Source organism: Vanellus vanellus, assembly GCF_965231255.1.
Source record: "Vanellus vanellus genome assembly, chromosome: 2".
NCBI lineage: Eukaryota > Metazoa > Chordata > Aves > Charadriiformes > Charadriidae > Vanellus > Vanellus vanellus.
In genome coordinates, this window is record NC_138906.1 from 72,266,270 (window position 1) to 72,291,417 (window position 25,148).

General features: G+C 45.3%; 1 long non-coding RNA gene across 1 annotated transcript in view; it reads right to left on the bottom strand.

Annotated features, from left to right (window-relative positions):
* LOC309686747 overlaps window positions 1-2,739 on the bottom strand; it is a 64,949-nt gene extending 62,210 nt beyond the window's left edge. Inside the window, exon 1 of the long non-coding RNA XR_014270573.1 lies at window positions 2,611-2,739. This is a non-coding gene — a long non-coding RNA (uncharacterized lncRNA). The remainder of the gene's footprint in view (window positions 1-2,610) is intronic.
* Between the last annotated feature and the right edge of the window lie 22,409 nt (window positions 2,740-25,148).

The window sequence follows — 25,148 nt, forward strand, 5'->3', positions numbered from 1 at the left end:
CCACGTACCATCCCATCTACCTGACGCTACAGTGGGCAAAGAACACCCTTCCCGACAAGTTCAGCCATTAGGAAACCACCACCGGCATCATCCTTCAATTTTGGGCAAGCCTGAGGCAACGACCGTACACCACCCACATGGCACCGGCAGGGCTAGCAGTAGCCCAGTGGGTCACCCGGTAGCCCCGTGGGTCGCCCGGTTGCCCGCCCGCCACACACACACCTGAATGGACGGTGAACACCGTCTGTTGCCATGGCAGCCTGATCTAATTACATGACTGATCAGGGCTGGAGTAAGCGCGCTGACAGCCCGCACTGCTGACATGTCGCTACATGATGAGAGAGGCAGACAGACAGACAGGCGAGCGCAGAGGAAAATCTATCGACCTCTGCCTTACGTAAAAAGCAAGGGGATTACAGCCACCCTTCAAAAAAAAAAAAAAAAAAAAAAAAAAAAAGAAGAATGCTGCCCGTAAAATACCGGGCTGGTTTTACAAACGAATTAGGTGCAATAACGCGCAATTACAACTTACTATTATCTCACAGCATCGCAAAAATAACTACGGCGTAATATTTTCCCCGGCCATTCTCAATTTCCCTCTCCCTCATTCATAACCCTTGCTCCATATGATAAAACCGAACTGTCTCCATCACCCGAACAGAAATAGATGAAGACGAAGCCAGGATTTTCCTTTAGGGAAGGCTTCGTTCGAAACTGAAATTAAAAGTCCTTGACTTCTCGGTGTGTAAGCAGAGTAACTCACTACGCCTGACCACATCTGACACGTAAAGTAACCATTACTGCATAAAACACATAACTGTGAGCGCTAAAGGTTAAAGTGTAACCTGCATTACAAAATATGAATTTCTTTACCATACGAAAGGGAAAAGGTCTCCGGCAAAGGTCATCTACCTGCACCCTTGCCCATCCGTACGCAGAAAACGCGGTTGAGGAGGGAGGCTTTACAAACCCGGATTTCTTCGTCTGGGCATAACAGGAACGCCTAAAATTTCTTTCCCCAATTCTATCCGGAGTTCGGGCTCACAGGGGAGAGATGCTGCTCGGAGGAGTCCCTATTACACAGCATACGGTAAACAAAATAAAAATAGCCCGTCGCTCTCGTTATCTACACAGTGCATTATATAACGGGCTTCCGACTTGTTTTCTTTTCTATTATTACTCTTCAGCAATTCCTCCTCTTCAATAACATGTAAAATCGCTCCCAATTCTGTCATTTTATTATTATCGCTATTACTACTACGGCAGGAGCCAACGTTTTCCGGCACGCTTTAATTTAGACTTTAATATCCTCAGGAATCGCACTGACGGCTTCACCACCCACAAACACGCGAGGGGTCATTTTATCTGTTTTCTGCCGGTAAATTACGAGGCCTCAGGCCAAAAAGAAAAAAAAAAGGGGGGGGGGAGGGGGGTAAATAAAATATTCCAACCCTTTAAACCCCCACCACCCAACCACCAGCCCGACCCCTGCAAACCCCTAGGCGGAGGAAAGGGGGGGGGGAAGAGGGTAGGTGAGCGGCGAGCGGAGCCCCGGGGCGGCGGCGGCGGGGGGGGAACCCCGGCCCCGCTCCCCGCGGGCAGGCAGCGGGGCGGGGGCGACGGGCCTCCCCCCTCTTCCCCCCTCCCGGTTCCTCCTCCCCCCCCCTCCGTCCCCGGGGCCCTCCCGCCCCGTCCCTCCGCCGGCGCTGCCCCTCCCGCCCCCGCTCCCCCGGCCGGCAGTACCGGGTGGCGTCTGCAGCCGGCCTGGGCCCTGAGTGAAGCGGAGCGGGGCTGCTGCCGGGCACATCCCAGCCCCAGCCCCAGCGCCGCCTCCTCCTCCTCCTCCGTCGCCGCCGCCTCCTTCTCCTCCTCCTCGCTTCATTCACCCTCCGGCAGCCGCCCAGCCCCGTACTACATACGCCGTGCGGCGGCGACCGGCCCTGCCGGCACCGGGCCCCGCGTTGCGCTGCGCCCCGCAGGGCCCGCCCGGCGCACACGCACCGCACGGCCCCACCACCACCACCACCACCACCACCACCACCCCCCCCCCGCACCGCGCAACCACACGCACCCCACCACCCCCCCGCACACCCGCGCAGTCTCACACACACACACACACACCGAGGCCGCCGCACCGGGGGCGGCCGCCGATCGCAAAATGTCCACCGTCCCCCGCGGCCACCCACACCCCGCCCGGACCCGGAGGGGGGGGGGCGGAAAGAACCGGGGGGGGGGCAGGGTTGTACAAGCGGCTCCCTCTGCGGGGACGACCCCGCGTCCCCGCACCCCGCGCTCCCCCCCCCCCCTCCACCGGCGCCCTCGGCCATTTCGCGGACCTGCCTTCCCCCCCCCCCCCGGCTCGCTCCCACCCTCCTTCCTTCCCCCGCGGACGGGGCCGCGGCGGCAGCGCCTGCGGGCCGGGGGCAGCCGCGGCGAGGCGGGCTGTAGCCCCGCGGCGGGGTGGGCAGTGCGCTTCCCTCCCCCCCCCCCCTTCCTCCCGGCCCCGTGTTTTTCCAGCTGGAAATCGCCGGCGGTTTGCAGTCTAAACAAGGGAAGAAGCCGGGGGGGGGGGGCGGCAGAAAGCAGAGGAGGAAGAAAAAAGCCACTTACTGTAAAGTGTCAGTGGAGGTGGGGTTGGCGGGGGGGGGTCACAGAGAGAGACTCGCACACAAATGCCGTCCTAGCTGATCACGGGGTTTGGGTCTGCTTTTTTTTTTTGTTGTTGTTGTTTGTTTGTTTGTTTGGCTATTATTATTTTTTGTTTCCTTCTCCCTGCAGTGACACAGGTCCGGGATGTCTCCAGCACCGTAGTGGAAATGATGTCTGCGGCACGGCGGCTCGCTCCCTCTCTCCGCTCTCCAGCATGTAAATGGGTAATAGAAGCCAAATATGGAGCAGTTGGCTGCCTCTGCAACAGCTCAAGGATCCTACTTCATGCAAAAGCGCGGGGGGGGGGGGAGAGGGGGGGGCAGAGAAGGGAGAGGAGGGAGGAGGAGGAGGAGGAGGAGGAGGCAAGGCAACACTCTGGCAGGCGGCCAAGAGAGCCACACAGATTATTGCATACGCACAGCACCGCCGGGCCCGGGCGGCCTTAACCCTTTGCGAGGCCGCCGCCGCCGCCGCCGCCGCCGCAGCCGTACACTGTCCCCCGGGGCCGGCGGCGACGGGAGCGGGGAGCTGGGGGAGGGGGGGAGGGGAAGTGGGGGGATCTCACCTCGCCACTTACCTCCTCCTCCTCTTCCTCCTCCTTGTAACACTTCAAAGGCCAGGCTAGCTCGCTCCAGAGGGATTGATCCCTGCGCCCGCCGCTGTTCCACAGAAGTCGTGTGTCCCCGTCCCCCCCCCGCCCCGTGTCCCCCACCTCCCCCCGGCTGCTGTGGCAGGCTGCGCCGCAGGGATCTCACTTTGCAGGCGGAAAGAAATGAGGTGGGGGGGGAGACACACACCAACTCAAACCCCAACCTTATATTGTTGGGGGGGGGGGGGGGGGGGAGAGCCAGCTAGCGAAGCGTGCTGTCCTTCAGAAACGTCGGGGAGTGCGGGTTGAAGGGATGCATGAAAATCAGTTGCTCAGGCGAGGCTGGTCTGTCTCTCTACGGGAGGAAATAAAACTGTGCTGGAAGCTGGGGAATGCTCCGAAGCAGCCTCTGCGAGAGTCAGAAGAGGGTGATTTTATTTAAGATGCCATATTGCATTTCGCTGTGGAGAACTGTGAAGTGATTTAGAGCAAGAGCCTCCATCCCACTCCCTTTTTCTGAATTAGTTTTATTTATCCGGATCCTTGGCATATGCTTGAGTTGCTTTGTAAAAAGTACCTTCCACTTCATTCAGACCAAAGCGGCTCTGACTCATACCGTCACTGAACTACAAGACAGGCAGGGCTGAACCACGCATGTTTGGGTACTAACTCCCTCTGGATTCCTCAGCACGCATTTCATCAAAGATCCCCTCGCATCTCTCCCAGCTGTATGCAGACCATGGTGAGCCTCTCCCAAACTCTCCCCCCTACTCCCCCAACTGAAGCAACTCACACTTCCCCGGCGCTCCAGCGTCAGCTCCTTACTCTCTTGCTTCTCTCAACACGGGTCTCTGCAGTACCATAAACTGCACTGATGGGCAAATGACAAGCAAGGATGCAAAACGGAGAAAATATCCTCCTTCTGGACTGGCTCAGTCTGGTCTTTGAGTCTTGGAAGAAAAGACAAAACATCAAATTACCGTGCCAGGTACCACTTAGAGAAATAAAACAAATTATGGAAGCAATGAATGGGAGGAACACAGCAAAAGGCCGTTGGGCTGCTATGCTTACATGCAGCCTGACGGCGGTCCATAAGGAGCCATTTGCTCTCAGGAAGGGAGGTACAGCACAGAGAAAGCCAATCCCCACCCCAAGGACATTGCAAAAAACGTTGCATAAATACCAAAGGCTGTTATATACCAGCTCCATGGAGCTGGACCCCGTGGGGTCACAGGCCTCAGAGAATGTGCGCTCCCTGCAATGTAGGAAAGCCAGACCAGGCTGTTGATCACAGCTTGTACCAACTTGCCATAACAATAAGTTCCAAGGTAGCAGGTTTCTAGTGCAGGTATACCTCCTATGTGTCCATTATATACTAGCATTAGATTTTAGCATTAAATCTAGCATCAGAGTCTAGATGCAAAGTACCCTAGGACTCGGCCTGTTATTATGCAGACCAGCAAAGTAGTCCCTTCTGTAAATGACTGTACTAGTTCACCATAATTGCTAAAGAATGTAATAATAACATTGTAAGCTGCAGTGCTCTTGATTTAGTGTTGATACTGTAATACAGACTGGCTTTATGAAACATAAGGATCTTTTACCACAGCACCTTCTGCATCTTTAGTTCAGGTTCACTATGAAATCCATCATTTTCCATTCTAGGATTGTTCTGGGGACAGAAGCAGCAACAGGCCAAGATGTCTGGACAAACGTGCCGCTCAGCACTACGAGACAGTGAATCTACAGCAGCAAAGCAGACAGCAAAATTATCTTCACCCAGCTAATGCAAGGTTCATTGATTTAATAAAAGGAACCAAGGGAGGGAGAGAGAGACTGGAGATTACTGAAAATCAAGTGAAGGCCTCAAAGAAGCTGCAGACCCATAATCAGGGTTCAATTCTGAGTGTGCCACATTCTCCTGTCTGCCACCTTTTCCAGTTGTACAGTGTTACCTCAGGAGAAAGGAATCTTTCGTTCTCAAATGTTCACCTTGCCAAGAGGTGTGGCACGCGCAGAGAAAGAGAAGCCACATTCATGCTGAAGCAAGCTTTGGGCAACTTTCCCTTCTGCAGCAGGCTCATGTAAGAGGCTTGTGTATTCCTCCACTCTGTGGCTACGGTGCTTGCCACAGGACCTGCATTTTTTGCCACGCTCCAGGCTCTAGGCTTTTACACCTTTGTCTGTGTTTCTGCTTCAGAGTTGAAAAGAGACCCCTAAAATGTACGTCCATTGTAAGTCAAAGCAATATTGTGTTCTTAAGCCAGCGGGCGGCCTTAACCCACAGCTTTGGTAAGTGCCACAACTGCCACCAGCCACGACAGGTTCATAAGCCATTCCTCACCTTCATTTTGACTTGATATATGTTGGCTGCATTAACAGACAAAGCATGAGGGGACTATGTCTCCACAGACATTGCCTGACACACAGGATATGCTACCATGTCGCAAGACATCCTTGTGTCTCTGCAGTTCCCCTGCTGAGGGCCTACACTGGGGCTCAGTACATTCCCTCCACAAAGAATACCACAAAATCTGGAGGTGCTGGGGAAGGCAGAGGGGGTGGGAAGCAGCGCCTGAACATGACCTTTGCCGAATGGCCAGGACAGACGTCCCTCAGTATCTACTATGGAAGTGCAGCCTATTGACACAGAAAGCACAGAACTAAGCCAGAAGCGAAAGTAATTTGCTGTGGAAAGTGGATGTGATTTTACCTGCCACCAGGACAGTTCAGACAACAGGAATAAAGAGGAGCAACTTAGCACTGAAGCGGTCAGGTCCAAAAGGGCCCAAATACCTGCAGTGTGTTCTCACAGCAGCTAAGAGCCACCCTAAACCCCATCACCTTGCCCCTTCTGAGGAGGGTGTATAGCAAGGGGTGCATACGCAAAAGTAGCAGCAAACTTCCAAAACAAAACTCCTCCATTGCAGACCTTCCTGCCCCTGGGGAGAGGAAGAGAGCAGAGATACGGGACAGATGCTAGTCAGCTGGTTGAGCACAGTACAGACAGGGGCTCCAACCCCACGGTGGTGAGTGGGACACAAGAATCCACATTGACTCAAGCATTTTTATTTACTGCTGATGATACACTGAAACTGATACGACTCCCAGCTGAATACGGTCTTGACCAAAAGATATTAATCAATTTGACATGCAAGATGCACACTGTCTAGAAGAAACTTTCTTTCAGTCCACTAGTTGTACTGTGTCAGCTACACTGCATGTTTTATACAGTCTCCCATCTACAAAAAATGGGAGAATGAGGCATAAGAAGCCGGTTTTGTTTTTTGGTTTTTTTTTTAACATTCACATCCAGGGAAATACAGTGATTGACAATGTATTTAATGTGAAAAGTAATTTCACAATTATTGATCATTGCAGTCTAAGTCTTCAATTTGTCATAAAGTGACATTGTTGGTCTCATTACAGCCTCTAGTGGACAGTAGTAATCCACTTCACAGACCTGTCATACAGTTTGCTCAAATGAGAACCGTTATCAAGGTGGAGGTTACTCCAAGAGAGCATGAACATACAGTCATTCTTACCCTCTGGCAAAAAGGATTTTTGAGTACAATCAAAGGTTTGTTGTCATTGCTCATAAGGTGCCTTGCTTTACGCTTCAGGTATTAACACCGACTTGTAAATAAACAGAGAACTTCTGCTACTCGTTTCAGTTTCAGACAGCTTTCATAAAAACTAAATTCATCTCAAATATTTTTATAACAGAAAATATTGGTTGCCATGTTTTTGGCTTAAGTAAGATGTTTTTATTCCAACTCGGAATCCACCGACTGTCCAATCCACCTCCTATCTATTTATAGCCCTCTTGCATTCAGATAATTTTTGCTAATGCAGTTATTTTCATTATTATTTCAGACATAGGCAGCTGATTTGAGGTATTTCAACAGCTTTAATAAATGAGAAACTATAATTTGGATTACAGCTGGCTAATTAAGGTATGCTTTCCTCAGAGAACTTAAAAATGTACACTGTCTGAACAATAATGTATTTGGAATGTGTTCCTTAACTTGAAGTGCCACTTGTATGAACATAATAAAATATGACTAATGTCTTTATTTTTTGTGTATTCACTTAGAAATGAGTGTATCTCCTGTCAGAACAGGGATGTCGATGATGTTCTCCAGAACTCTGTGATCATTTTCAGATGGAAGGAAATTAGATTGGTAGACACAAAGAGCCAATACTGTCTCTTTAAAGGCACAAGTATCTCATGCAAATTAACATTTAGTGAAATGAGAGCAAAGCATTCATGAAGACTAAGCAAGTGTGTAGTACTACACTGTGACTCAAAGAGAAAAATCTAATGGTCTAAAATGCTGAGGTCTTTTGCAAGTGAATTCAAATGAAAGGCTGCCTTTAATTTCTTTATTTTACCACATTGTGGCTAGGTATGGGTTGTAGGGTTGCTGAAGAAATCATTATAATAGGTAACAGGATATTTAGGTGAAAAAATGTTTACCTTATCATTGTCTTGATTTTTTAAAAGAAGCAATCAAGTTCCTCTTTAAATAACAATAGCTTCAATAGCTTTAAAATAACAATAGGTCCTTAGATGCAGATCTGAAATAAGATGGCTTTTGTTGTTGTTGCTTTTTTTTAAACAGGGAAAGCAATTCATCGAGGGATTAAGAAAATTGATGAATCCTCTGAAGTCTTAAAATCAAGACTGATTTAGTCTTTTGAATAAGTTGCCAGCCAGTTACAGGTCATTGATCTGGAAGGAAGACTAGCTAACCTACCAGTGACCACAGCCACAGTTAGTCCCATAAGCTGTTCCAGCAGTGACCAGTGGAAAATAAAAGCACTAAGCTCTTCTCTAGGTGCTTAACTGGTCTAGGCATCTCTCAAGTAATAACTACTATAGCCTGTTAGGTGCTTTGTGGCCTGCGGTCTTATGCTGTCTGAGGCACTCATCCATTTTCTGGTCTCAATGTGTCTCCTCTGACACTGCAGTTGCCCCTATGGCTGGTGTGAGCAGAAGGGCCAAGCACAAATGGGAACTAAACTGCTGCCTTATTCCTAGAAGTGGTCGCTTCATGTTGGGGTCAAAGCATGCCAGCAGGGCACAGAGGGGAAGCTCTACTCTTCAGAAAGTGTTTGGTTTCCAGGGATGTCAAGGCAGCGCTGTTAACGAGGATTCACATTCAACCAAAACAATGGTGTAGCCCTAAGAAGAATTCACCAGCCACTTTGTGGGAGAGGGCTCTTGGCTGCTAATGAGGAGCAGTAGGAGGCAATGAGCCCTTTTCAGAGACACTAGTTGTCCCTTTAAATCATACCTGGTACAGAGACTTATCTGGGAGTTCACTTGCCAGGTTTTTTTCTGTCTGTTAAGGGCGTTATTGGTCTAGACAGATTAGATTAGCATCTATCATGTAAACACTTAGGGTTGGGACATAACTCTTGACCTTTCTTAAAGCGTCTTACCGGCATATAAGGCAGCGTGGTTTCTGAAGCCTGTTACAGTCTCTCTGCTCAATGCTATACATATTTTGACAAGGGCAATGAGTTTTTAGGGGATGAAGGGAATGGGATAGAATGGGCTGCTTACCTGTTTGAACAGACCTAGTGTGATAGACTTGTATAACACTAGGAAGTGCAAACATGGATTTTTTACTCTAAGCCCTTTAATGGCCCCAACTGAACTGTTCTGGTCTATTGAACAAATCTTTCCTACCTCATGGATCACTGACCTACCAGACCTTCAGAGCCAATGTGCTCAATCCTGCTGCCAAGCCTGTGTTTTGTTCACATGCTAAAAATCTTTATCTTTTGTTGAGAAAAGGTGCAATATATGAATAACAGCTATTTTCTACCCTCACTGTCTCTACCTCTTTACAAAATATGACACATATGGGCCTTGGCCCCAAGGCTCTCGTGCAAATTCAGAACCAAAGTTTACCAAATACAGCCAATATTGGTAAATCTGGAGTCACGCCTTGGTTTCAAGACAGAGATAAGCGCAAGTTGCTTTATGTCCAAGACCAGGGTTATTTTGTATCTATATTTTCACTGTATTGTCAAAAAGAAAACTAATAACAAACACAGTATTAACCAGAAATATAGTAATAGTCATGAAATATAGGCATCTTTTGCACAGAAAAGAGCTATATTTATTTGTTTTCAAAAGGTATTGTATGCCACAAAACTGCAGTCACCTGCAGCACAGGAATAGCAACTCAACTCTGAACAATGCATAAATATCAAACAAAAATTTAAGCAGGATAATTTTGGCATGAAGGAATTGCTACATCCCCTGAGATTTGATCCATAGTCAAGGTCAACTGGAAAGTCCTTAGGCACAGATGGACTGCAGGCATGACAGTGAATTGCCTGAAGGGTAAGAAGTGCTCAGCCTGCAAGGCTTTGGCCAACAACCTAGGTGAGCATGGTAAACATTTACCTTCTATCCAATTACAAGCTGAAGGGGTATTTTCCCTGTTTCTTCTGCAAGGTCACAGGGATATGTTCAAAGAACCCTGAAACCCTGTAGTTTAAAAAAAAAAAAAAAAGGCCCTGGGAAAAGTGACAGGAAGCCTGAGGTAGGGTATTATTTCAAATCAGAGTTATTTCTGCTTGTGCACACTGTTTCCTAACTAGACTGGCATCGCTTTGACTTCTTACTGCACAGAGGCAGCATCTTTCCCTCAGAGATTTTCCAGATCCTCATGTTCTCTCTTTACCCTTCAGCAGAGGCCTTTCTACCAAAGGCAGTAATTGTTCCCATATTGGCTGAAATGTCATATCATGTCCCTCTCTTTCACCCTGCCCATTTTTTCCCAGGAGAGCTCCCATTTATATCTGTCTTCCTACTTTGGATCTGCTCTCATATCATCCTCATACGATATTATTTATTTATTTACACTTAAGGTAATAAAAGATACCTGTTCAAAGCTCTAGAAGCCCTGGCACATTGCAATTACAAGAAAAACACAAGAGTGTGAAAGCAGTTTTCTCAAAAGGAACTTAGCTGGGCATCCAGGTACACCAGAAACACCTGCCTGCTGAAAGCACATCTTCAGCCTTCTCCCGAAGCATGTGTCTTTTGCCACAGGGCCTCTCCAAAAATCAAAAAATTCAAACCCTTGTGAAGTGTAGGTTCTATCACAGGGATAGAATTGCTCTTGCATGGATTGTTCTGCCATGGAGCCAAGTATAGCCAAGTGGAATGGAGTAGACACCTGGGAGCAGGACCATCTCATGGCAAGCTGTTCCTACTAAAGAGATACTATTTCCGACATGGGTCTTCACTATAGATTTTTCACAGTTTATATTCTCATTTTCATTTTCTTTGTGCAAAAGGACATAAGAATGGCCATGCAGTGGCCACAGGACAACAGTGGTCAAAAGCAGATGCTTTAAGGAGACATGGGCATTATATACTACTTCCTCCATGTACTCCCCAGCCTCCCACTATTTTCAGCTCAAGGCGCTTCCTGAGCAGGATGCGGTTTTGGCTGATTTAGTAACCCCCAATGGATTTATCTTCCAAGACTTGTACAGTCTCCCCCTCAGCACATGTAAACTGTAAGCATCCAAAGCATCCACAATCTCCTATGCCATGTTGCATAGGTTGAGTCCCCGATCCCAGAAGATTCGCCTCATCTTGCCTGCTTCATTCAACGCTCCCAGATCTTGCACCGAGACAGAGAACGGCCAGTCCCTACCCATATTCTCCATGCTACCCAGAACTTTGCAGATATCCATCATATTCCCCCTAAATTATCCTTCTTCCAAGCTGGAAAGGTTGTTACACAAACCTTTCTGTTAAAGACTTTCACTACTTCTGCCATGATTCTAAGCTGGTTTTGAGTCCCTCAGTCTTGGTCTTAGTCCTGTGATATCCTCACCCCCTCCGTTCTTTACCTGTAGAATAGGGAGAGTAAAAATTATCCTTTTATCTCATGAAACAGTGGTGACACAGTCAAGTACAAGTATTATTACTATTAAACCAATACAGAATACTCTCTTTTGCCAAGGCTTAGCCAAGGACTCAGAAAAGCAACAATTCCACGTATCAAGGACAAGAGAAAACAGTATTAATATAAACAAAAATAAACCCATGGTTCTGTCTACATTTTTTTCATATTTGTTTAGCAACACAAACCCTTTCCATTTCATAAACTATCTCTGTCAACCAACCTACTCTGGTGTTAAAAATCTGAAGAGATGGGATATCTCCCACCAACCTCAGGACATCATTTCACACACTTATATGCATAACTGGTCCAAAAAATAAGACATGCTACAAAAATGGGATTGCCAGATTGTTTTCCTGCCATTTAATCTGTCTCTCCCCTTTCCATGATACATCTCATTTCTTAGGACACAAATACTAAGTCATTTCTCTCCCTTATTTGGCCCATCTTCATAGGTGTGTAAACCTGGTGTCTGATTTAAGGTGTACAAGTTGTCCCGTTGTCTTAATGGTTCTGAATCATACATTTAAAGTTAGCTATGTGCTTGAGGGTATATCTTCATGACTATGTTATGGTGAGGCAGTCAAGGGTGTGGATTTACAGGATACCAGCTACTCTGCAATAACTGCATGGATGAACGCCCTTTGCCTGCTGGTAAATGCAAAGCAGGTTAGCCCAGAAAAGAGTCACAGCCAAGATCACCTCTGTCTCCCCACAATCGCTTTTGCTACTATTCTCTGAATACTGTTCCCTTTACCAGTCTGTTCTCCAGCAGTAATGCTATGCCCAGAAATAAACACGACAGACGCATATAGAGGCAGTACCACCTCCCTCACCTCCAAAGCGATCCACCTCGAGACACAGCTCAAATAATATATTTTTTTTTAATACACCTCTATAATCTTGCAAACTGAAGCCGTATTTAAGAGACCTTGTCTCCCTTGCTGCATTATGTTTTCAGCTGTTTTTTTAAAGTTTATATATTAGGATATATTCTTTGCAGTCTTCATCGTTTATCATAGGCAAGTCCTCTAATTTTTGAGCCCCTCTGTTTCCCTCTGCTGGTTAAAAATGTATAGCGGGGGGAGCAGGGAGGGTTGGGAAACAGCAAGAAGTCCTTCAGATACTTCCCGTAGTCAAACCATGTGCCCAGTGTGGGAGGAGGGGACAGAGCTTGCGGTACTGTATACCCATTGCAGCCGCAAAGATACTTCTGAGAGCCTGTAGGTATGGTTACAAGATGTATGTACTTCACAGGGTCCTGCGCACAGTTTATCAGCTGTGCAGAAATTCTGGCATAGTTTATAATCTGGGCAAGCATCCCAGTTCCAGTGTTGTCTCCTGCTAGAGTCTCTTCAGAGTATCAGAGTTTCCCAGGAACGCTCCCAGAAGCTTTTAGCTCAGCACAAGTCACTACCAAGTTGAACAGTTTCTTTGAGTCCCTTGTAGCGATCGTCCTGAAAACTGCTGTAGAGGAGCTTGCAGGCTCTATAAGACTCCCTAAAAGGCTCAACTTGTACAGGAGTCATGGTCTGGCCTCCAAAAACATTTATCTGAACCAAGACACATTTATCTCAACCTGATATTCCCTACTTACTGTGCTTTCCAAGGATTCGCCTATCTTCTTACATGTTAGCATTTTTAATGCTTCTTACTAGCCAAAAATTCATTTGGTTTCTTAAGTTCCAGTATGTTGCTTCCTCTGAATCTGCTACTCTTGCAGTAGCACTTTCCCTTAATAGCAAGTTGAATTCATGTAGTTTACAGTCACCAGTTCCTAGATTCCTTATAGCGCTCAAATTGTCAGTGAATAGAAAGGTAAGCTAGGAGCATTTACCAGCTTGAAATCTCTGCGATCTGGACAACAGAACAAAGATTGTTTTTTACTTACTTCAAGACTTCAAACTCAGAATATCTGGCTGTATAATTAAAATCTGGACTGTTATAATATACTGAAAATACATTTACCATGAAAATGTTTCACCTATTAGTTATTCCACTTCAAACTCTTCAACTCTGTGGTGTTACTATTTTTTGTTTTGATGTTTGTTCCTTTTAAGCTAACCCCAAAGAATTTCACTCTTGCCCACCGTGGTTATCAAGCTGTAGTTAGTCAGCACTGGAAGTATTTGTAATATACAACTCTCTTCTGCACTTCCCAGCTTTTTCTTGTATGTGTTGATTAATAGCCCTTCTATATTGATATTCCTTTTAGGATAATTAACAATGCCCACCAGATAATCATCTCCATCACTTGGTAACGCTGCTTCTGGTCTGTTGTATAACTCTTGTATAGGGAGGCTTGGTATGTAAATACTCTCCTTAATCTTCATCTTTTGTTTCAAGGGTAAAACAAAACAAAACAATAACAAAACCTCCTTTATTTTGCATGCTGGGAGCACATGCCATTAATATTAATTAATTTATTTATTTAAAGTTGGTAAAAGAATTGCTCTTAGGCTGGGAATGTGACTGCCAAGTTTCCTGCCTGCAATTTGTTACGGCTCAGTAGTAAACTCCTGAAAATAGGAATTTGAAATGGAAATAGTGACAGGCCTTTTAACTACGCTATAATAAGCAGGGTGTTTTATCCTGCATACTGTATGTCGTTACACAATGGCAGCCTATCATAATGTGCACGGAAAACAAACAGGGTCTCTTTAGATCACTCTCCTGGCTAAAACCGGGCAGACAGAGGAAGTAAAACAGGCTGAAAAGACAAAAGACTAGAAGGTCAAGAACACCACACCCAGACCTCTAAGCCCTTCTGTTACGCAGTGGAGCGCAGGGATCTTAGAGAACTTGCGCTTGAATAATTTGACTTTGATCAGCTTGCCATAAAAAAAGAGGTGTAGCCTGCTACACTGCTAAAGGGGATAAAGAAGGAGACTTTCCCTTAAGTCTTATGCTGCAAATTAATGTACCCAGACTTGCCCCGTTATGCAGAACAAAGCTCCAAAAAGTATCTGTTTCTTGCAAGTGTTTCTTATCTGTCTACAAGAGTATGTTCCATGTAATTCTGCATATATAACACATGAACATTAAAGCTGGTTTTGCATACTCTTTTTTAAGCGGCACTTGAAAAACATAATTTTTCGGAGTTGCTGAACATCCAGAGTCCTAACAAGTCAGCTGTGTTTCTCCAGATTTACACCTGTGTAAATGACAGCAGCACTACATCTTAGTGGAAATAACACACTACTATTGTTTTTTACAAGGTATTTGGCAACCAGGAAAATAACTGACTGATATGTAAAAACAGAGTCTCTGGGACTTGAACTGAGTACTTCTGGTTTGTAGCACACATGCTTAAATGCCATATATTGAACTGCCACATCATGTCTATTTTTACTAATTGAGTTTACTTACTTGTGTTTGGGCACTGTACCAGCTACTCAGCAAGTCCAGGAGATTAACGTAAAAGCCTCTCTGCATTTAGAAAGTATAGGCACTCTAGATTTACAGCTGCTTATTTTGAGGGTGGCTGAGTGCTGATCCTGATGTCTTTGAGTAACAGATGGTTTTGTGAGCTGCACTGATAATGAAGATGATACAATTTGCCTCTTAACATTAAAATAAAGCAGACAGGCAGGATAAAAGAAAAACCAACGTGTTCGCCTTCTACAAATAGCATACTTGGGTACGGGGCCAGGGGGGAAGCCCAGGCAAAACTGAAGGCTATCAATAGTCTTGGAAATTTACATGAGGAAAAAATTCCACAAAATAACATGGCCTGATCTGGACCGTGAAAGCATTGGCCCCTGTAATGTTAGAATTTATAGCTTTAATCTTCTTAAGAGCTGCATGGCTCTTCTCACATGCGGGGAAAACAGATTTGATGTTTCTGAGATGAAAACTACTGAGCTGAACTTTGCTTGTTATTGGCCAGAAGCATTTGGAAACCTAATAAAGCATTCCATTAAAATCTTGGCATTTTAGTAACACAAAAGAAATAAGCTTCTCAAAATGCAAGTCCAAGGCAAAAGGACACTTTCGTGGGGGGGTGGAGATTGTGGAATTTGGATTTTAACAAAGTTTGCAATGACTTAAAAATAGATCAAAGGAAACACAAGGTAGCATGGAACAGTAAATGCTTGGTGTAACTAGCAATGTGCAATTCTTTATTACTTAAACTTTATGTCGTGGTTTAGGCCAAATCCACCACTGGGGGCCTGAGGGACCCCAGACGGGACCAACAGATGCTCCCCTCTACCCCTCTTCAAAGAGAGAGGCAGAGGAGGAAAGAGAGACTTATGAGTTTAGAAGAAACTAAACTACTTTAATGAAATATTAATAATAAAATAAAAAGAAAAATAATGAAATATATACGAAACCGTATCAAGCTCCCAAGATGACAATCACGTCACTGGCTGGCACTGGGGCAGTCCCAGGCTGGACTCAGTGACGGATGGGAACTGGATTCTGGATCTGGATTCAGGATCGGGATCACAGGCAGATGAACAGAGTCCTCCTCAGACGTCGGCCATTGAAGGAAGAGCCCGTGACCCTTTGATCCCTCAGTTTTTATACTGAGCATGAGGCAGATGGGATGGAATACCCTGTTGGTCAGTTTTGGGTCACCTGTCCTGTCCGCTCCTCCCTGCAGGTGGGACCCCACTATGCTTTTCCGCTTCCGACCCTCCAACGTGGCAAATAACAAAGTTGGTTGGCCTTGGGGGTTATAGCAATAAGTATAAGCAAGAGCCTCTCTGCATCCCATGCCCGGGCATCAGCTCTAAACATCAGTCTTATCACTCTGAGAGAGTGAACGCTGACTGCACAATATGCAGTTAATTTCAGTAGTTAGAAGAGGCCCAGCTAAACAGCGAAGTTACTGAACAAAATTGGTTCTGTTTTACCTCAAACCAGGACACTTTATTACATTTGAAGACATTTTTTCATGTTCTTTTAAACCTCATACATTGTACTGGAAAAAGTACAACACTCGTCACTGACTAGCTGGGTGGTCTCTAACAGGTAACATAAGGCCTGATTTCTTAAAATTATGAGGATCCACAGCCACAGCTGAGATCGAAGTGAGCTACTAATATTCTGGGCTTTAGATGATCAGCGTTATTCTGAAAAAGAAAGCTCCGTTAAGGCTGGCTAGCCTACAATTTTAGCTGTGCAGGAAGCCGACACTGAACACAGTTATGCACCTATAGTCAGTATATGACTTGATTTGATCTATGAGGACATAACTAATATTTCTGTAGAAAGAGGTGTAATACTCAGTGATGGTATGGTCTTCAAAGCTGTAGCATGACTGAAGAAGGGTGATGATCTTGCCAGTAGTGGTAAAACCCTGCACACTACCATTTGGGCAAATGAGACAAGAGCTGCCTGGTGCCAGCTGCGCTGTCGAAAGCCCTTACTTGCCTTCTCCACCAAGGTACAGTGAAAAGGAGCATCATAAACTACTGCTTTTACTATGCTCTGCAGGCAAACAAACAAACAAACAGAAACAAAGACTTATAATGACACGTAAAAGAAGCAAAGCTTTGTAACTAACCCTAAATATGACAGGTGTCTTGCTAGGATTCATTGAACGGGTTTGGGGTTTTGTCACAAGGTAAACAACATTAATTCCAATGTGCTTTGAAACGTCTTGGTCCTGTCTGTACTGGTAAAGCCAACCAAGAAAGCTACGCTAGAGTCTGCCTGCACATGGTTATATCTAATTCAGATCTTCTATATAAGGTCTACTTGTAAGTTGCCCTATAGAAGCAGAAAGTACATGGGCTATCTTCTGCAAAGCTTGTGCTTAAAATCCCGGGATGCTTGTAATGATAATCAGGTAACAGTCGAATGTCTGCAAACAAATTTTAGCCTGGATTTTACCCCACCCAGAGAACCAGTGTTGAATCTTGGTCACATGGCTGGTGTGAATGAGTCCTACACAGGTAATACACGCTTATCCCACTGTAGATGACCGCACAGAGTTCACTTACGCAATTCCATTTTCTACCCTTTCCAAAGAAATTCACCTTTACACAGTTGAACATCGCAGGGTTCTCATAAACTGGCTGCTAACGTGGCTGGTGTGCTTTATTTTTTGTGGCGCTAACATATGAAGAGCTATCTACTGTAACAGATGCTCTTTGACAGTGCAAAATACTAGCACTCAGACTTAAACTGTAAATTATAAACAATCCCTCTCTAACTACAAAATGAATACACAGAATGGGGAGTCTTGTCAACTAAGATATTAGTAAATCAAGTTGAGGAAGACAAATTATTCACTTAGGCTAAAATAACTAAAATTTTATTCAGTTAACACTACTGTCATTACAGTTCTCCTGTTCTTTGCCATAATTAGTAGATGCGAAAGAGAGTAATTATAAGGAACACATGGTAAAATCAGTTATGTGTTTCCTTGCTATGCAAAAGCAATGAAAAGTGTTTCTATTCTTCATTTTTATTAATTTCTATTGGTAGAAAAGATGCTATGTAAATACTTACCACTGGTAAGACTCCTGGCCACATCAAGACAGTCCTTTCCAAAGGGACTTCATAATTATGTTTTCCCCACCACACCACAGACAGGGCCATGAATTAAAAGTGACCTTGTTGGCCCAGTGGTGCAGCTGCCCTGTATTTGATTACAAACTTACTAGTACTAATGCCAAGGAGGGGAGTTACAACATAAGCTGAAAATGAGTTCAAGTGTAGCTTTCTGCACAGAATGCCCCTGGTAACCTGGCTGCAAAATGCATTTGACGCACAAAGATGATTTTTTCTTAACCTTTAAAGACAATGCGTTCCTCCTGTTCTCCCTACCTCTTCACGAAATCCCGACTCAAAGTTCTCCAGAAAGACGCACTCGGTGCAAACACCTTAGATTACAAGGTCTGCAGCAACATCTGGAGTGACATCTCAATTCTAAAACTTCTTCAGAAAGGACATGGAGGACTTAGGGGGAGCACTGGTAAAGGGATGTACCCTGTGTTACATAGCCCGGTGGTTCCTGCCCGAGGATGGCAGGAATTCCTGAACATCACGGAGGGGATGGTGAGCACAAAGCTGGCCTTACCAAATGCATGCAACTGCCCCTGGCCTGCACGAGGGATAAAATGAGTTAGCAGTTCTTCAGCATGCACTGGGAGACATTTCTGCGTCACTCAGGTCAGGACCAGGCTTGCAAGGCCTGATTCTTACAGCTTTGGAAGAAACGGGTATGCTCCAGACAAGACCGGCAGCTGGCTGCCAGCAGGATTTAATACCCTTGCATTTCATGGGCCTCCTGGGCAAGAGTCTCAAACTCCTCTGCATGACAAATGCAGCCAGGTTTTATTCCACGCATTTGCCCTGCCTGCATCTCCTACAGCACCTGCTGCTAGATCCCAAATGCCAGAGCTAAACAGAGGCACACACAGGTAAAGCTGCCTTATCCAAGTCTTGGCTGCGTGCGCTAAGGAAGGAGAGCTAACCGAACGGCTCTCCTCAGTCCGCTGAATTTACCTTCTTTCCCCTTCCCAGATTACGTAGTGAAGTGGGCACCAGCTCCATCAGTTTTGCCAGGGCTAGTTCAGGGCATGCCCAGAGGCATATTTTGGGTGCTCAAAGAACTTCACAGCACGGAGAGGTTGAGCTCGGGAAACCAAAGGGTCAGGGCCTGCCCTCCAGAGCCTGGCAAAAGGGGGTACGCACACACGGAGGAAGGAGGCTCCCTCTGTTGCACGGAGCTGGCTCCGTGGCTCTTTCCCATGCCCCTAGAGATCCAGGGTGTTTGTGTGCGAGCTATGAGGAAACCAGCGGGCCAGTTAGCACTTAAGGGGACCTGGCACTCTCAGTCAAGATTGCTTTAGGTTCACGTAGTGAAAGGACCACTTTCCCTGGCCCTGACCCCCCAGACTGCAAGCCTCCACACGGGATCCAATCCAGCCGCAGGCCTGGGGGTGGGAAGGCCCCTCAGTCCCCACTCGTTACAGCTGACAAGTGAAATGAATCCATTAGTCTCTTTTTAATGCGCACAGCAAAGTCACTGTGCAAACCTGCCACGATGGGCAGTTCGTGCCCCTGGTGCAAGCTAAACCCAAAACAGCGGAAGGGTCATAAAACAAGGATTAAAGTTCAACAAGGAAGCTGATAATGAAGAAGCCTGCCCAGACTATGCCCTATTCTAGCCAGCATTACGTTATCTTCTAATTTTAGAACAGCTGACAATTTTTCCCAGACCAGAAGCTGACAAGAGGCTGAGCAACGCCAATGTCGTTAAATCCTTGTTTTCAGGCGCAGTGTTGTCTCCACACTGCAAGAAGTTGTTTCAGCATGTGAAATTTTACAGGAAGGCACACACTGTCGGTGGATGCCCATACAGGGAGCTATGTAATATGTTGAAACCATCTGGCATTTTGTGGTTTTGCAGTATCAGTCAGACACACTGTCTGGAAACACAGGGCTCAAACCCAGAGTCCTCCATTCAGGTCAGATACCTACAGACGCCTGCGGACGTTTGGCGGACTACGAGCTGCAGAATAAAGCACTTAATTAGGCAGCTGAAGTTTATGATTGATTTCAAGGCCAGCCCAGCTAGAAGCCTATTACTGCTTAGGAAGTTTTAGTAAATGTAATTATTATGGCATGTTTGATATAACACACGGTCTTCATGAAATGCTCCAAAATATAATTTTAAAGATTTCTTCTGTTGCTGTTATGCTTCATACCTTCTGACTAAGGAATAGGCCAGATGATGTGGATCCCGATGTGATGCTTACTGAAAACCACCACTCAAATTAATAGAGCATAGTTACAGAAGAGTATTTTGTATAGAATTACCTTCTCTGGAGTGTGCACAAAGCAGGCTCTGGGTTACATTATTCCTGTGATCCAAATTTTTTTAACCAGCTGAGGTCACTAGGGAGATTTGAAGTCTTTATAATTACCGCACAGGGCCTAGAAGAAGGGGGGAGGAAAGACAATGAAATTATGTTTCATATGTTGATTCAGAGAGTAACCTGCAGTGGCCTGTTAACTTGTTTCGTCCATCAGGAAAAGCAAATTAATTCTGTATCCAGTCGGTTTTATGACTGGCAGCTCAATTTGCTTTCCCAGTTAAGCAGGGAAGAAAGTGGCCTTTTGTCACAAACAATTGCTTCCTGCAATGCTGCAGAATAAGATGTAAAATAGGCAAAGAGCTTTGGATACAGCTTCCAACGTCCTACTAAGAAGTAAAATTTCTTTCTTTCATCTTCCCTCAGAGAAGGAATTCAGGTTATGCTCTGCACTAAATTAAAGTGTTCTGCTCAGTTATGTACATGTACTGCTTTGAAAACTGTTCCTGCTTCTAGGTCAAGGGCTCTCCCTGTGGCCGGGTGCCAGCTTTATCCCTGGACTCCCATAATCCCTTGAAATAAATCAACTTTCCATTGAAATCCTCTGCCAGTTCCACTTCAGACTAAAATGTGCTGTCTGTAGCAATGATGCTCTTTTATACTTTTGGGGGGGGGGGGGGGGGGAAGAAAGAGGAGAAACAATGTTGTCATTGTATACTGGATACAGTTCGATGTAACCCGCGTTGTGTATCTTAAAGGCTATCTTTGTATGTTGCACTAACGCCAGATTTCAGCGTTTATTATTAGAACTAAGAAAAATACCTTCGACCGAAGGAATAATTCGACTGGTTGAAAAGGATCCCAGCTTGTGTGTGTGTATGTGTGTGCGTGTATATCCCATTACCACTCTGCTCACATGGACTGAAGCGTGTGGATGCATTATACTACCCCCCAGTCTGGGCAGATGAAGCCCTCAAAGATTTTTTTTCCTCTTTTCTCCTTTTCTTCCCCCCCCCCCCAGTATCAATTTTCTTCTCTGTGTGTTACAAATGAACCTGAATACATTCACACGTTCCTGTGGAAGACTAAAAGCTGTCACTTCATTTCAGGGAACCAGGCGGCTTTAAAATCAGCTGCAAGAAAGCCCAGATGCTACTACATCTCCGGGGGAAACTTATCTATTCAGAAAGGGGGAAACTTCTGAACAATAATAACAAAACATAGCTTAAAGATGCTGCTGCCGTTCTCCTGCCAGTGCTGAGGTCAGTACTTTGGAGAGTGGGTGCCAGTCAGAAACTGCAGCACTCTCTTCAGAAGACTGACATTTCTGAAAAGCTCTGCTTCTCCCCAGATCTCAGTAACTTTAAATGGTCTGCCAGTTAAATCAGAACAGCCTGGTATAAAGCCTCCAATTTTCTGACAACCTTTATATTCTCTTGGCTCCTACAAGGCCCTAAAGCTGATCGTGTATAATCCTGAACTGAATGTAAAATAAATATGAAAACCTGTCATGATTTTACAGTTTTCCAAAGGATATTTCACTAAATAAAAAGAGCTGTATTTTTGGCACACAAACGCTCCATATAAAAATCACAGTTAGTTCTCTAAAATAAAGTTACACAACGCGGTGCCAGACTCTGCCCTCCGAAGTTTCCCCCTGAGTGCTGGGGAGCAGCTGGCAACATCCCCATGAGCCGGCTGGCCCCGAAGGACTCCGAGCTCCTTTCTCCTGCACCACCGCTGTGCGAATCGGAGCGATGACACTGACCCGAGCCAGCAGCCCAGCCCCTGAGGGTCCCTCCAGCATGGGAGCAGGGGGGCAGTACCCGAGCTGGGACACAGCCCACGCAGGCCAGCTAAATCCAGCATTAGCAATTGCTTCCACACTTGCGATGCAGGTACAACCAGAGCAAACCGTGGCCCAGAGCTCACCCAGCCTTCATGCCCTTGAAATCTGTTGCCTAAGAAAATAACTATTGTTTGTGGAAACCTCTTCCGCAAAGCCTGCGTTATTTAGCTATCTACGCTAACTGTGTGTCAAGGCGTGGGCTGTAAGCTGGAGTGTCCACAGGACTAGACCATGGAAATGACTTTAAATCACTGACAGACTAGAGCTGAATTTCAGGCTCCACTGCTTTTTGAGTCCTCAAAAAGATCTGCAGGTCCAGAGCACAGCTACAAGGCCAGACAGAGACACATAGGTCTAGCAAAGTAGGACCCAAGCACGACAACCTGGACAATGGACAAGAGGCGCATTTTGACTGAGGCCGTGATCAGACTAACCAAGTATGTATTTGCCACCCAGCAGGAAATCTAAAAGACCCATACTGCAAGTCTTTGGATAGCTCACGGTTAAAATCACTCCAAGTTTTGTTTGCACTGTACTGTTTGGATGGTTAGGAAGGAGGAAATGGAGGCAAGGCAAGGAAATTCAAAAAGGGAAAATCTGCCTTGTCGCTCACAATGTTTCCACGTTTGTGTGCAGAGATCTTCCATCCAAAGCATCTTGCAGGTTTTTCACGTAACACACCTGCCCCTCTTATATTCTCCTGCTGGAACAGGGTACAGGCAATCGCACTGAATGCAAAAACCACAGTAAACCACACACCTAGAGCTTTAATTTTAAATCAGACTGAGTGAAACTATCTGGTTTTCCCCTAGAAGCCCTCAGTGGACAGTTTCTTCAGTTAGCTTCACCACCTTCCCTTTAAGCGAGGAGTGCAGCTGAACCCAAAAATTCAAAGCAAAACTCAGCTGAAACCATTATGTTTCATCTGGTTACATGTCAAAACCTCAAACCTCGTGCACACAGGGCTCAAATTATAAACCCATCAGGCTCAACCCCAGAGCTGGACCCAGGTTTGCCTACAGAGCCCGCAAATCTTTTAGAGAAGCTGATACAAGTTTCAGGTTCATAATGAATCGCAAACCCAAAGTGGCCAGGGGACTTTTCCAAGGTCAAACAGTGAATTAGACAGGGAGCTAAGAAGAGAACCACAGCCCCGGCCACTTCACACGCTTTGCTACTAACAGAGGTAGAAACTCACTCTGCTTGAACTTCACTCTGTATAGCCTTCGCCAAACCACTCAAAATAACCACTTTTTTTGCCTGTTAATTGTTTTAATAAGTCACATGGCAATGAATGACTAAAAACTACATCATCCCTCTAAGGATTCAGCTGTGGAAAAAGCATCCATTTAGCTGCAGGGTAGTTATTACTGCATAGCTTTGATTTTTCTACACAATGCACACCCTGTTTATTGAAATACTTACATGCTGCTCCGGGTGAAATCATCATCACTTACAGGTATACTCTGAAGCTAAAGGAATGAGCTCAGATCTGCTCATCTAGACCCCAAATGAGCCCCGTCCACTTATCCGGATCTCCACAACACTCTCAGATGTTGGTTAATGTCCCTTTGGACATTTTTTAACACTACCCAAATCTCTGCATCTAAAACATGGAAATAAAACTTCAAGGTGAGAAAACACAATTGCAGTTAGAATACCTGCCCCTCCCAGTAACTCTCCTGACTGCCACGGCGCAAGGCTCACTGGAGAGCACTGGGATGATTTCCAGTTCATGGCATAACATAACGTAGTCCCTTTTGAATCTAGACCATCATGCAGTGGTCACTTATTTGCCTGCTTCATATCAGTACTACCAAAGCTCTAATCTCCAAGACTTTTGGCAATGAAGCAAGCAACTGTTCCAGGATCTAGGCTTAATGCTGAAATACCATCAGGGCTGGGGATTGCTACATATTGCTTTCTAATAGTCCCTGCTGTTTGACACCTGGAACAGCATTAAGGAGCTCTGGCGCTGTATCCAGAGTTCTCTACCAATAATTGAAAGTGCTTCTGCAAGATGGGAAGAAGAGGAGGAGGGGGATGCGCACTCAAGGGTTGAGTCTATTTAAGGTACTGAAAGCATTTTTGTGGGGTGAAGGGTCAGCATTTGAAAAGTAAGGTATGGCACTTACATACGCAGTAAAAAACTGAGATTCCAATACTTACCCTTTTCCCATTCAGGTTAATTAGGAGTTTGCTGTACTCCCAGCTAGTTTTGCTTGCAGGCAAATTTCTTTTGAGCTCAGCAGCCAGGACTGTATCTAGGGCTAAGCTTTCCCACCATATCACTCCAATATTAAAAGAATTTTTCTGGCTTCCTGTTAAACCATGCACTGATTACAAATTTCTTTTGCTTATTTAGGGCCAGATTCAATAAAAGTTCTGTCCGGCTTCCGCATCATGGAAGGCCACAAAAGCCCTGAAATATTTTGGTTTCGAAGCCTGTGTGGGCTTCGATGGCTTGGATGCTGGATAACTATTCCAGTGAATGTGGTCCTCATAAAGCTTTTCAAGGTCCTGCTCCATATGGACCTAGTGATTTCTCTTTATTCTCTCCAGTGTGGATTACAATCCACTTCAGAGAATCTCTGACTTATGCCTCTAGCTACAAGCTAAATCCTAGAGGAATAGGTCCTTTTCATATCAGGTCACATCCTCAGCAGAACACTGACAGAGAAATTAGTGTTTCTGAAAAGAAAGCACCACTTACAAAAATCTGGTATGTTTTGCATGCTTTATATGAATATAAGCGACTGGTAAAATCTAAAAGGAAATTCAATAAACTACTCATTATCTATATTCATATGACTAAGCTACACATGGAACGTAGCTTTTATCCTCCATAAAAAATGTACAGATGTTCTATAGAAAACTGTATGAACAAACTTTAACCTCACGACTGCTATTATTTTGTAATAAAAGGCTTACAGCATAATGTGAGCTTTTTTTAGAATGTAAGTTCCATGTGAGTAGTGTGTTGTTAATTTAATATTAATGCAATGCACCAGGAAGAAGTCTGCACAGAATCTCAAAGAGAGAGAATCACAGTGCTGCAGACAGGAGATTTGTGGCATGGATTTTATTTGTTTCAGCACTCAGCACAAAATTCATTGACCAGGATTCCCATTGCCACAGGGCAGTGGATTCATCTACAGAGGTTCTCACATGCCTTGCCATGAGGATTTTGCTGCAGCATTCCCGCTACTGTTCCTGGGAATCATGTGGTTAAGTCACCTTGTGCTGCACTGAAAATTTACCTCTCACTGTCAAGTGCATATGAATGAGCTTCTTTTTTTGGGAACAGCAAAAGAAAAAAGAATCCACTGAATAAACTTTTGAATTTC